This window comes from Protomyctophum bolini (assembly GCF_963924005.1).
Source record: "Protomyctophum bolini genome assembly, chromosome: 22".
In the NCBI taxonomy this organism is placed as follows: domain Eukaryota; kingdom Metazoa; phylum Chordata; class Actinopteri; order Myctophiformes; family Myctophidae; genus Protomyctophum; species Protomyctophum bolini.
In genome coordinates, this window is record NC_137883.1 from 30,532,188 (window position 1) to 30,545,540 (window position 13,353).

At 38.4% G+C, this 13,353-nt stretch overlaps 1 long non-coding RNA gene across 1 annotated transcript in view; it reads left to right on the forward strand.

Annotated features, from left to right (window-relative positions):
- The window catches only part of LOC308309428, a 37,955-nt gene that overhangs the window by 9,262 nt on the left and 15,340 nt on the right, over nt 1-13,353 (forward strand). Inside the window, exons 3-4 of the long non-coding RNA XR_013963396.1 lie at nt 4,781-4,867; nt 8,652-8,771. This is a non-coding gene — a long non-coding RNA (uncharacterized lncRNA). The remainder of the gene's footprint in view (nt 1-4,780; nt 4,868-8,651; nt 8,772-13,353) is intronic.

A 13,353-nucleotide genomic window follows, 5' to 3' on the forward strand; every position in this document is an offset into this window, starting at 1 on the left:
GTATGTAGAATGGGTACATTTCATTATATTTCACAGTATGTAGAATGGGTACATTTCATTATATTTCACAGTATGTAGAATGGGTACATTTCATTATATTTCACAGTATGTAGAATGGGTACATTTCATTATATTTCACAGTATGTAGAATGGGTACATTTCATTATATTTCACAGTATGTAGAATGGGTACATTTCATTATATTTCACAGTATGCAGAATGGGTAGATTTCATTATATTTCACAGTGTGTAGAATGGGTACATTTAATTATATTTCACAGTATGTAGAATGGGTACATTTAAGTATTTATAGCCATGTTCATTATATTTCACAGTATGTAGAATGGGTACATTTCATTATATTTCACAGTATGTAGAATGGGTACATTTCATTATATTTCACAGTATGTAGAATGGGTACATTTCATTATATTTCACAGTATGTAGAATGGGTACATTTCATTATATTTCACAGTATGTAGAATGGGTACATTTCATTATATTTCACAGTATGTAGAATGGGTACATTTCATTATATTTCACAGTATGTAGAATGGGTACATTTCATTATATTTCACAGTATGCAGAATGGGTAGATTTCATTATATTTCACAGTGTGTAGAATGGGTACATTTAATTATATTTCACAGTATGTAGAATGGGTACATTTCATTATATTTCACAGTGTGTAGAATGGGTACATTTCATTATATTTCACAGTGTAGAATGGGTACATTTCATTATATTTCACAGTATGTAGAATGGGTACATTTAAGTATTTATAGCCATGTTCATTATATTTCACAGTATGTAGAATGGGTACATTTCATTATATTTCACAGTATGTAGAATGGGTACATTTCATTATATTTCACAGTATGTAGAATGGGTACATTTCATTATATTTCACAGTATGTAGAATGGGTACATTTCATTATATTTCACAGTATGTAGAATGGGTACATTTCATTATATTTCACAGTATGTAGAATGGGTACATTTCATTATATTTCACAGTATGTAGAATGGGTACATTTAATTGTATTTCACAGTATGTAGAATGGGTACATTTCATTATATTTCACAGTATGTAGAATGGGTACATTTCATTATATTTCACAGTATGTAGAATGGGTACATTTCATTTTATTTCACAGTATGTAGAATGGGTGCATTTCATTATATTTCACAGTATGTAGAATGGGTACATTTCATTATATTTCACAGTATGAATGGGTACATTTCATTATATTTCACAGTATGTAGAATGGGTACATTTCATTATATTTCACAGTATGTAGAATGGGTACATTAATTATATTTCACAGTATGTAGAATGGGTACATTTCATTATATTTCACAGTGTGTAGAATGGGTACATTTCATTATATTTCACAGTGTGTAGAATGGGTACATTTCATTATATTTCACAGTGTGTAGAATGGGTACATTTCATATTTCACAGTGTGTAGAATGGGTACATTTCATATTTCACAGTGTGTAGAATGGGTACATTTCATTATATTTCACAGTGTGTAGAATGGGTACATTTCATTATATTTCACAGTGTGTAGAATGGGTACATTTCATTATATTTCACAGTATGTAGAATGGGTGCATTTCATTATATTTCACAGTATGTAGAATGGGTACATTTCATTATATTTCACAGTATGTAGAATGGGTACATTTCATTATATTTCACAGTATGTAGAATGGGTACATTTCATTATATTTCACAGTATGTAGAATGGGTACATTTCATTATATTTCACAGTATGTAGAATGGGTACATTTCATTATATTTCACAGTATGTAGAATGGGTACATTTCATTATATTTCACAGTATGCAGAATGGGTACATTTCATTATATTTCACAGTATGTAGAATGGGTACATTTCATTATATTTCACAGTATGTAGAATGGGTACATTTCATTATATTTCACAGTATGAAGAATGGGTACATTTCATTATATTTCACAGTATGTAGAATGGGTACATTTCATTATATTTCACAGTATGCAGAATGGGTACATTTCATTATATTTCAGTGTGTAGAATGGGTACATTTCATTATATTTCACAGTATGTAGAATGGGTACATTTCATTATATTTCACAGTGTGTAGAATGGGTTCATTTCATTATATTTCACAGTGTAGAATGGGTACATTTCATTATATTTCACAGTATGTAGAAGGGTACATTTAAGTATTTATAGCCATGTTCATTATATTTCACAGTATGTAGAATGGGTACATTTCATTATATTTCACAGTATGTAGAATGGGTACATTTCATTATATTTCACAGTATGTAGAATGGGTACATTTCATTATATTTCACAGTATGTAGAATGGGTACATTTCATTATATTTCACAGTATGTAGAATGGGTACATTTCATTATATTTCACAGTATGTAGAATGGGTACATTTCATTATATTTCACAGTATGTATAATGGGTACATTTCATTATATTTCACAGTATGAAGAATGGGTACATTTCATTATATTTCACAGTATGCAGAATGGGTACATTTCAAAACAAAAGTACTGGCCAATACATAAACTGTTACTTGAAGATAGAACCATAAAAAGCTCAAAGGGTCCTCCATTTTCAATTCATCAGAACATTTGATCACGTACAACTATACTCTTCTATGAAAAAGGAAATCATATATAATTAATTAGATACTGTGTGCAACCTTTTTTTCATTGTTTACATTATAGTTAATACATTTTCTGCTGGTTGGGTTGGTGGGCTATGAGCTGACCACTCAAGTATCCCCGGTCAGAGAGAGTATGTGACACCAAGGTATATTCTCAACAAGGTCAGGTTTATTATCTCCTTAATCCATGGTTTCTACAAGCAAGATATAAGAAATGGAATACATATTAGCTATAGCATGACAATAAAGTAGATCAAATATAGTTCAGAATATGGCAACAGAATGGGTACGTATCAACAGGTAGACTGGGCATTTATACATATGTGAACAATCATAGTAGGCAAGGTGATCAACATAGCATAGAATACATTAATTCAATACAGAACATAAGGGCTTACTTTGGTCAAGTACGCATGGCTGGAGTAATGGGTAGACTCAGTGAGGTCTGCAGGTGCTGCATGTTGCCTGTGTGAAGGCTGGAGACTGAGTGAGGAGTGTGGGGTGAGTTGCTGGTTATATGTGGCACACCTAGACTGTGATTGGCTAGTGAGTTGAGTGGTGTAATGGCAAACACATGTGTGATTGTGGGTGCAGGGAATGGGGAGTGTCCACCAGAGGCTGCCAGTAAGACAGCATGCAGATAATTCACAACAATAGTCAATGAGCAGCAAGCAGGTGTACATCATGTAAACGTTTTATTAGATAACTTCATTATAGCTGTTTTCAGAGTTTTGAAATGATGACATGAAGGCTTGTAAAAGGGAACGTTCTTCTTTATAAGGTGAACACAACTCTTCCCTCGATGCAGCATGATCAGTTCCTCTCACGCTTTGAAGGCTGAAAACGACATCCGTATTGTCTGTCCTCCCGACTCCTGTAAATCAAATGAGAACAATATATGGCCATCATCTATCCGACGTGAAGCCTCATTTATACTTTGTTGCATGCATGACGTTGGTGCCCCGAAAATAACAGACCTACAAGCTCACAAAGTGTCGAACACGCGATGCGTTGTGAGCTTGTAGAACTTCTATTTTCGGGACCCAACGTAACGATATGATAGAACATGGCTGCGTCTATGAACTGGAGTCTTGATATGAAACGAGTCTAGTACTACGACACAAATACACATACATAGCCTAGCTACTACCCTAACTTTATAAATCTCTCACATCAAAGCAATCGATTGCTAGATTATGCAAGTTTACATACTGTTTACACTTTGCAGAAATACTAGCCATGGTTCACATGACCGTATGACAGTCATGTTTCAGGGCTACAGAAATACTTACTTGAGTAAAAATCACACACGTGTGAACTGAGTGGTGCAATTCCCCCCCCCCCCCCCCCCCCCCCCTCTCTCTCTCTCTCTCTCTCTCTCTCATTAGAGACACAGCACTACCCGTCCCTCTGTTTCTGGCGCCCCCTACTGGTATAAATCAGTAACATACTCGGGCTCATGTGCACACACAGGTACCTACCTACCTAAACAGGTACACAGGTACGTACACGGACATTGCTGGTTGTAGGAGTGGTTGCACCACTCAAAAATATCCAGGGCTGCCCTGCATGCTCGTTTCATCTGCGCCGGGGTTGGTCTTCTGTGTATTCCGGATCAAATAAATATTGTCCATGGAGTCTGTGGATCAGTATCACTCTGCACTGCAGACGCCATGATAGTACACAAACAATTTGAGGAATGCAGCGGTGGGGGTGGCCTGGGGTTGTAGGTGGAACGGAGTAGAGACTAGGGACTCTCCTCGGGGCTGTCTTCAGGTGTAGGTGTAGCCGCGTGTAGGTGACGCGCACACTCTAAAGTGACGCGAGGTTAGACTGTTGTAGTCCGGAGGGGAGGGGCCATGATCATCATTACGTAGAGAACGTGAATTCCTAACCAGGATATCTGAAAACAGAAGATACGAGCGACTCTTTCTGAGCCGTAAACAAGGAAGTAAACTGCTGCGCAAATCAGCAAGGGGTACTGTTGCAGGAGGAGAGGCCATCCATATATTATTTTTTTGGTTTTATATCAATAAAAAAGACCTAAAAAGGTTAGGGTTAGGGTTAACCTAACCCAATAAATACATTTAATTCCTTCATTTCAGAGCCAGAGTCCAGACTGCAGATGAACTCTCCAGACTCTTCCAGAGACGTTTCTATTAAGGAGGAACCAGAAGACCAGCCACAACTCAGTACGTACTGTCACTACAGATAATGTTGATGAAACGATAATATCTCGAGATTATGTAAGGGATAATGTCTGGCTAGCTGTTCGTTGTAGGGAGATAATTAACCTCCTTTATGTAAGGGATAATGTCTGGCTAGGTGGTCGTTGTTGGGAGATAATTAACCTCCTTTATGTAAGGGATAATGTCTGGCTAGGTGGTCATTGTAGGGAGATAATTAACCTCCTGTAGATTTATAGGGCGCTAGCCGTAGATGTATAGGGCGCTATCTACACTAATATATTCAGGTATTAGTGTAGATTTATAGGGTGCTAGCCCCTCCTATATTCAGCTATTGGTGTAGATTTATAGGGCGCTAGCTAGGGATGCCAAACGACTCATGTGGGGCCAATCGACGAATCGAGGCCTAAAATCGACGTGTCGAACGACTTTTTTCCTTTTTTTTTTTTTCTTTTTGCTGCGCAGCAGTTGAGGACAGCGCAACTAACGGTGCATTACTTTGAAGCGCCACAACTTCTTCAGCTGTACCCATAGTATTTAGAATGTGAATCAAATGAATGAATCAATACAAATTAAACTTCATTTTGTAACCAATAAACATGTGTTTATTAAACACGGAACAGTAATCCGTAGGCAGCATCAGCCTATATAAGAAAGCCGACGTTTGACAAAATTAGAATAATGTCAGACTCCCGGTGCCAATTAACAGTCAGTAAACATGGCAAATTAAACATTATAATGTAGCTATATGGCCTGTAACATTTATTACAAAACAAACGAAAAGTAATACACTTGCAGCTGTTCCAAAATAAATGGACACTAAAATAGGCCTATTATAGAGCGCCGCAGTCACGCCCCCTTTCAGAAAAGCGAGTGGCCCAGGAAATGGCTTTGTCCGCGGCGTAACCGTCTTTAAATAAATTATATTCGAAGTGCCGATGGAAGAATGCATTGGGGTTTCATTTCCTGGGCCACTCGCTTTTCTGAAAGGGGGCAGGACTGCGGCGCTCTATAGGCTTCAAATAAAATAACAGGCATGTGCGTGGGCACTATAGGCCTATTTGTAATTACAACGAACTTAAGTTCGTAGCAGCAAAACATTACAATTTTAAATCCAAAACATTCTTCTAGGCCTAACAGTTAAACAACAGTAAGTAACAATTAACAGTGAAAATCTGTGCAATTAAACATGAACACTGTGCAATTATCGTTTCCAACTTTCCATCACGCCACATTGCAGACCAAATCAATTGGAAATCATTAGCCCTACATACCGGACATAAAACAAATAGCCTTCAAAATATAAAATAGACCAATAGGTAGACTACTATGAGCTACACAGTAACACTGCACAACACTGTGCAGTACAACTTATTAATCATTTTTTTTAAATGAAATGATTCATCCCCAAGGCCGCGCTGCGAGGCCAACACTCATTTAACAATTGAAATTAACATATAATGTACGCTATACAGTATATGGCCTGGAGATTAACAAATAGCAGCTCAACATTTTAGAGTAGACTAGCTTAAACCACTGACTTGTTCTTGTTCAAAAACACAAGCATGTCCACGTGCTCAGGGGTAAGGCGAGTGCGAAGCCTATTTAATATCAATCCCGCAGCAGAGAAAACTCTCTCTGCCGGCACAGATGTTGCGGGGACGTGCTAAACGTGACAGTTTCTTATACCTGTTCTCATGTAGTTCCCACCACAGACCTTACCCTCGACAAAGCTAACTGGCAAGGTATCTTCAGCTATCATCTTTGCTGTCAACTGTGTGAGCCTAATTTCAGCCCGCTGAGGGTCACAGTGGCGAGGCTGCACGGTAAAGTTGTCCATGTGGCTTTGGGCTTTCTTTGGCTGTGGATGTTTGCTCAGCATGTGAGTTGACATCACCGATGTAGATGAGTGATATGCATACTTTTTGCCGCACAGTTTGCATTGTACACGTTTGTTGTCATCAATCTTCACAAAAAAGTCCCACACAAAACTCCTACCTGCAGTTGCCATATTTCGCGCGGCGCGGTATTTATTTACTTTGCTGTGGGCAAGCAGGAAGTAAACGCAGATGCGCAGTGCGCACACACACGAGAGGACTCTGAGAAGACAGCAGCACAGACGCGCCAGCACAGACATGTTCAGACACACTCACACACACACCCATATAGGCCTACAGTTCCCGCTCCCATTTTGAAAACAGTTACTTTATAACGTTTTTGAAAAAGACATTACAAAATATTAATAATTTTAATTAATTTATTTATTAATTATTAATTAAAAAGACGATTTTTCAACTCGTCCATTTTGAGTCGCCGTGAGCACTAGTCGAAAATCGAGTCGATTTTCAACCTTTTTCAACATCCCTAGCGCTAGCCCCTCCTATATTCAGCTATTGGTGTAGATTTATAGGGTGCTAGCCCCTCCTATATTCAGCTATTGGTGTAGATTTATAGGGTGCTAGCCCCTCCTATATTCAGCTATTAGTGTAGATTTATAGGGTGCTAGCCCCTCCTATATTCAGCTATTAGTGTAGATTTATAGGGTGCTAGCCGCTCCTATATTCAGCTATTAGTGTAGATTTATAGGGTGCTAGCCCCTCCTATATTCAGCTATTGGTGTAGATTTATAGGGTGCTAGCCCCTCCTATATTCAGCTATTAGTGTAGATTTATAGGGCGCTATCTACACTAATATATTCAGCTATAGTGTAGATTTCCGTCCTACAGAAACATTACATTCGACGACTGGAGAATTTTACGTCATGATGATGTACAATGATAAGAGCGGCGCTCACTTCACACGGGTGTGATTTTATTTATTTTAATATTATTATTATTAGTCCGGCCATTTATTACTTGCGCAAGTACTGGTTTCGCCGATATTCGATGCATATGAACCGTCCCAGGAAATGATGTAATGACTACTTGTGCCTGATACGGCAGTGGTGCCAGATTACATACATGTATACATACAGTATCATACATATATACATACATAGATTACATACATGTATACTGTACATTATAGGAGCATTACCTTTAAACTGAAACATATCGTCATTACGTCACCATCGAAAACCAATTACACTCTGGCATTGGGTCCTTTAATCCACATCTTTATTACGTCATCATTGAGAGCTAGTTATACCAGTTATACCCTGACGTCATATGCATCAAAAGTGGCGCAAAGTAACCACAGTATACCGCTAATCAATTTACGAATTACATAGACATTTAGCATTTAGTGATTATAGTGATTAATATCACTATAGTCCAATATTAAGTAATATACTGTATACGTGATAACATTTTATTTCAGTTTATATACTTATTTTTTTATCGGATATCGATGATTTATTTTTCTTTGAGAAACTAAAAAGGGATCCAGAATAATTCTAAATCGATAAAACTGTATTTCTTTTATAGATAGAAACTTGTACCATACTTCATAATTCTACTTTTTTACATGCATAAAGTAGGTAGGTAGCAAATAGCTAAACCTAATAATTCAAACGTTCCTTCACAGAGAAGCTGAGATTTGACAGTTTGTAGCGGTCGAGACTCGACACTACGTGCGCTCTGCTTGCGCACTAGTAGGCAAAGCCAAATCCTGTAAATTTATTTTCCCAGATGCAGTTCCCAGAAAATAATAGTATAAACGTTAGTCCATCAATTGATAATGCTGTGGTCTTATGTAACTCAATGGGTCAAACATGAAAGTAATCCTTTGTCTGAGTTGGTCCATGAAAAACAAACATTTTAATGTATTCATTTCTAAATGTCATGAATAGGTGCAGGAAAAGGAAGCTGGAGCCCTGGCTGGCTGGCGTGGCGATCTGTGTGGGAAAGAAGCTAGTCAAGATGCAGAGTGAACTGAATGCTACGGCTGCCTCTCTGGGAGCGGACTTCAGGTCTGGTGCCAAGTTTACATATTGTTCTTCTCCCAGAAACCACACCTTCACCCTCTACAATACTCTTTAATAGGACAGTTTACACATTGTTCTTCTAACAGAAACCACACCTTCACCCTCTACAATACTCTTTAATAGGACAGTTTACACATTGTTCTTCTAACAGAAACCACACCTTCACCCTCTACAATACTCTTTAATAGGACAGTTTACACATTGTTCTTCTAACAGAAACCACACCTTCACCCTCTACAATACTCTTTAATGGGACAGTTTACATATTGTTCTTCTCCCAGAAACCACACCTTCACCCTCTACAATACTCTTTAATGGGACAGTTTACATATTGTTCTTCTCCCAGAAACCACACCTTCACCCTCTACAATACTCTTTAATGGGACAGTTTACATATTGTTCTTCTCCCAGAAACCACACCTTCACCCTCTACAATACTCTTTAATGGGACAGTTTACATATTGTTCTTCTCCCAGAAACCACACCTTCACCCTCTACAATACTCTTTAATGGGACAGTTTACATATTGTTCTTCTACCAGAAACCACACCTTCACCCTCTCAAATACTCTTTAATAATAGTCAGGTTTTATTCTTTTTTCCCATTTAGGCCTGACGCCAAAATTAAAATAAATGTCTGAAATACCTCATGTTTCTCTATCAGTGGTGCTCAATATTTGACCCAGTTCCACTCAGTGTCGGGTGTAACGGCGAACGACGTTATGTAACAGACAACTTTTATTGGTAACGGAATACACTAACTAGTTAGTTTTGTAATTTACTAGTTAGTTACTTAGTTACTTTTCCAACAAAGTAATCCCGTTATTATAATGTGTCCCTGTTCATTCTGTTGGCAAGATTTAAAAATAATAAAGCCCCGACTGTCTGCGGAGTTTATTTCTCCTGCCTTCTGTGTGATTTATCCTTCCAAGCCCACTATACCATGTACTATACATCCTGCGTCTACTACATCCTGTAGTTCACTATACCATGTACTATACATCCTGCGTCTACTACATCCTGTAGTTCACTTCATCCTGCGTCTACTACATCCTGTAGTTCACTATACCATGTACTATACACCCTGCGTCTACTACATCCTGTAGTTCACTTCATCCTGCGTCTACTACATCCTGTAGTTCACTATACCATGTACTATACACCCTGCGTCTACTACATCCTGTAGTTCACTTAAGAAATAAAAGTATTGTTACAAGCAGCTTTTATTTTGAAGAGGAAGTTGTTTCGTTTGTAGCCAGCTACCATGACAGTCTACTCGACTAGAAGTGCCGGGTGGTAGTGGAATAATAATAACAACATGCTTTTAACCAAAGTTCATAAAAACCGCATGCGTCTATGACTTAAACACTTTGGAATTACGTTAAACATGGCATATCCTCCGTGGCGGCGTCATTATGATGATTAAAGTTTCTTTATTAGGAAAAAGACCCCTTGAGATGTACCATCTCGTTTTCGAGGGGCTCCCAACACAGATTCATGTCACAACATTATTGTACATGTAAAACAGTAAAACAAAACAAATTACATACAACTAACATGGACAGGACAAAACATTAAACATTGAAACCTTGAAAACCTTACAACCTCATTAGGGCTTTGAATCCCATAATATAATGTAGCACAATATGAAGATTCTATGCCCTATGCAGTGAGTGCAAAAAATAACATATAATTAAATAATGATAATACTAATACAAAATAAAATAATTAAATAAAGGAATAAACATGGTGATATAATGGCATATTTACCGAAAGCAAGAACTTAAGACTTTGAAGTAGGAAGACAATGCACTTTTGAAAACTGGGAATGATGAGATGGATCTAATGTTATTTGGTAAAGTATTCCAGTCTGACGGGGCTTTAAAGGAAAAGGCATATTTACCAAATTCAATACCAACCAAAGGAACATTAAAGTAAACCTGAGTGGAGTGTCTGGTACGTTGTGTTGAAGGGATAGAAGTTAAATAAGATAATTGAAATAGATTAGGTGAGTACTAGTTAATGAATCGTTAAGTTTCATAGTATCATTCATCATCATCAGGCTGTTGTTGATGATGCCCCCCAAAATGAACAGGTTACAGCCTACAGGATTCTCATTCTGTTACTGTCACTGCCTGCAAGGATGGCCGCCGTGCCATTCGTAGAGGCAAGCTCAAACTATACTTTGCCTCTCGGCTGGGCACATGCATACAGAAAGCGTTTTTGACACGTATATATAATGTATTGTCCAGGCATTGACTGCTGTTGGGTGAGGTTCCCATTTATTGTACACATGTTGTAATACAGCAGTTTTCGTTATGCAAAAATATCATATTCTCATATGTCAATCCTGTGTGACACCCCCCCCCCCCCCCCATGGTGAACCCGCCCATCAAACGGTTTAAAGGCACACACAGGCAGAAATGGCTCCTTCACCATTTATAAACTATCTAATTCAAACGTGGGTCGTCGTGGGTCCACGTGGAGTTGTTGTTGTTGTTGTTGTTCATGCGCCACGGTGCGCGGCGTGGAGAGGTCACCAGAGCGCAGCGCAGCAGCCTAGTAAGAGAGAGAGAAATATAATGGTGTCAACTAGAACAAAAACTGGTTCACTGAAGGACCTTTCGGACCAAGGTTGTTTAAATAACCCTTTAAATGAAGGGTTCTATAAAAAAAAACATGAAAAGGTCCCTCAAATAATTACAACTGAAAAGGTTCTCTAGAACAGTGATAAAGGTACAGTTGAAAAAAATAAAGAGTATTATAAAAGTTTTTTCTGTAAAGGCACAAAGTAACTCCATCTGATCACTACCATCACACTAATTAATCAAATGAAAACAGCTGGTTTAACCCATTAAGACCTGAGGGGCCGGTTCTACAAATTGCCTTCTAAATCAGTATAGTTCTCAAAATGCTTCGTGACCAAGGACCCCCAAAGTGATGATGTATTTGTCCACGGACCCCTCACCCCCCCCCCCCCCACCCCCCCCAGAAGAGAAGATTTGCATTTGCGTTTCGAAGACACATTTTTTTCAAAAACTAGCAGAGGTTAATTAATCTGCATGTGAGATGTGTCTCAGAGGTGAATTATTAACCTTCAAATTTCTTGAAGCAGACATTGCTGGGAACTTTTTCTGCAGGGAACCAAGAGAGAATCTCGTTGATCCAGGCGAGGTGCTTAGAGACGTCGTGGTAAAATCGACGGTAGACTCGAACACCTGGTAGAGTCGAACCACTAAGTTCACCCCCAGGATACAGGACACCACGCAGGTAATTGATCCGGCTGTCCTTCTCCTCTCTGCTAAGCGGTATAGATCTGCCAAACTGCAACAACAACAAACGGGTTGTGTTTTTTAGACTGTGTTTTATCTGTAATTATCATGTTTATATGTTTCCATCTCTATGTCACTCACGTAGGTGCGATAGCTCTCATCGTCTGCATTACTACAGATCGTAGAGTCGGTGATCCATTTGTTCACCCAAGTTTTACCCCGATCAGCATATTCCTGTCTGCACTGATCGGTTGTGATTGTGGTGACCAAGCCTTCACGGGGAATGGGGTTATGTCCCCATCCATTGATCAAACATTCAGAACCAGCAGGGAGGACGTAGCCAGGCTTTGGGAGACAGATCGGTTGAATATTTTTGGTGAATCTGACCGGGTGGGCCAGTTGGAGTAGCCTCATGCCAGTTACGGCACTAGGCGCATGCCTAGGCTTCCAGACCTACCAGAGAAATTACAGACACACGTTTAGATCAACCACATAAACCCTGTTTTCCAAACATTTTCAAGAAAGCTCAGATTGTAGATCTTATTTTAACACATTGTGGAATGTTTGACTGAACAGGACACTCAGTTCTGAAAAACAACTTTCATTTCAGTAACACTGTAAGGTGAACTTCGACCTCTCATTTTTAAGTTTTAAGAGAGACAGGAAATTACATCAGAGAGGGGTGAGGTCTGAGGTCCAATCCCAATTGCCTCCCTCAAGCCCTGAGCCCTGGACCCTCATTGACTTTAATGACGTCAGCTGTAAGTGCTTGAGGGTGAGAGGCTGCAAGGGCTCCACATTGTTGTGAAAGAAATGGGACAGCACTTTGAAGATGAGTCCGCCATTCATGACATTCATTGCATCACTTTATAAAAACTGTCCTTATTCACAGCCAGTGCCTATACCTACATGCTTGGCCTATTTATAAATGTCTATCACGTCTATTTTAGTATTTAAGCTGATTGTTTTATTATTAGTTTCTTAAATACACTTTCCTGTGTGATATGACTTGTAATATTCATTTATAATAATATTCATTATACATTTCATTGCCATATTCTTTTACTTTGCTCATTAGTCATTTCTCATCATGTTTCCCTTATTATTATTATTATTGTTATTAAATATATAGCCTATATCCTTCCATTCCGTCTCCTTTTGAGAACAGTGAGAAAGCACTATTGTTTGTTGACATTCTAATCGCGATACATAACTAATTTGCATAATTAAATGATTGACGTTCGGAGGATACCCCTCATTCCACTGGTAACGCTATGAATTGTGGGTAATTTATTA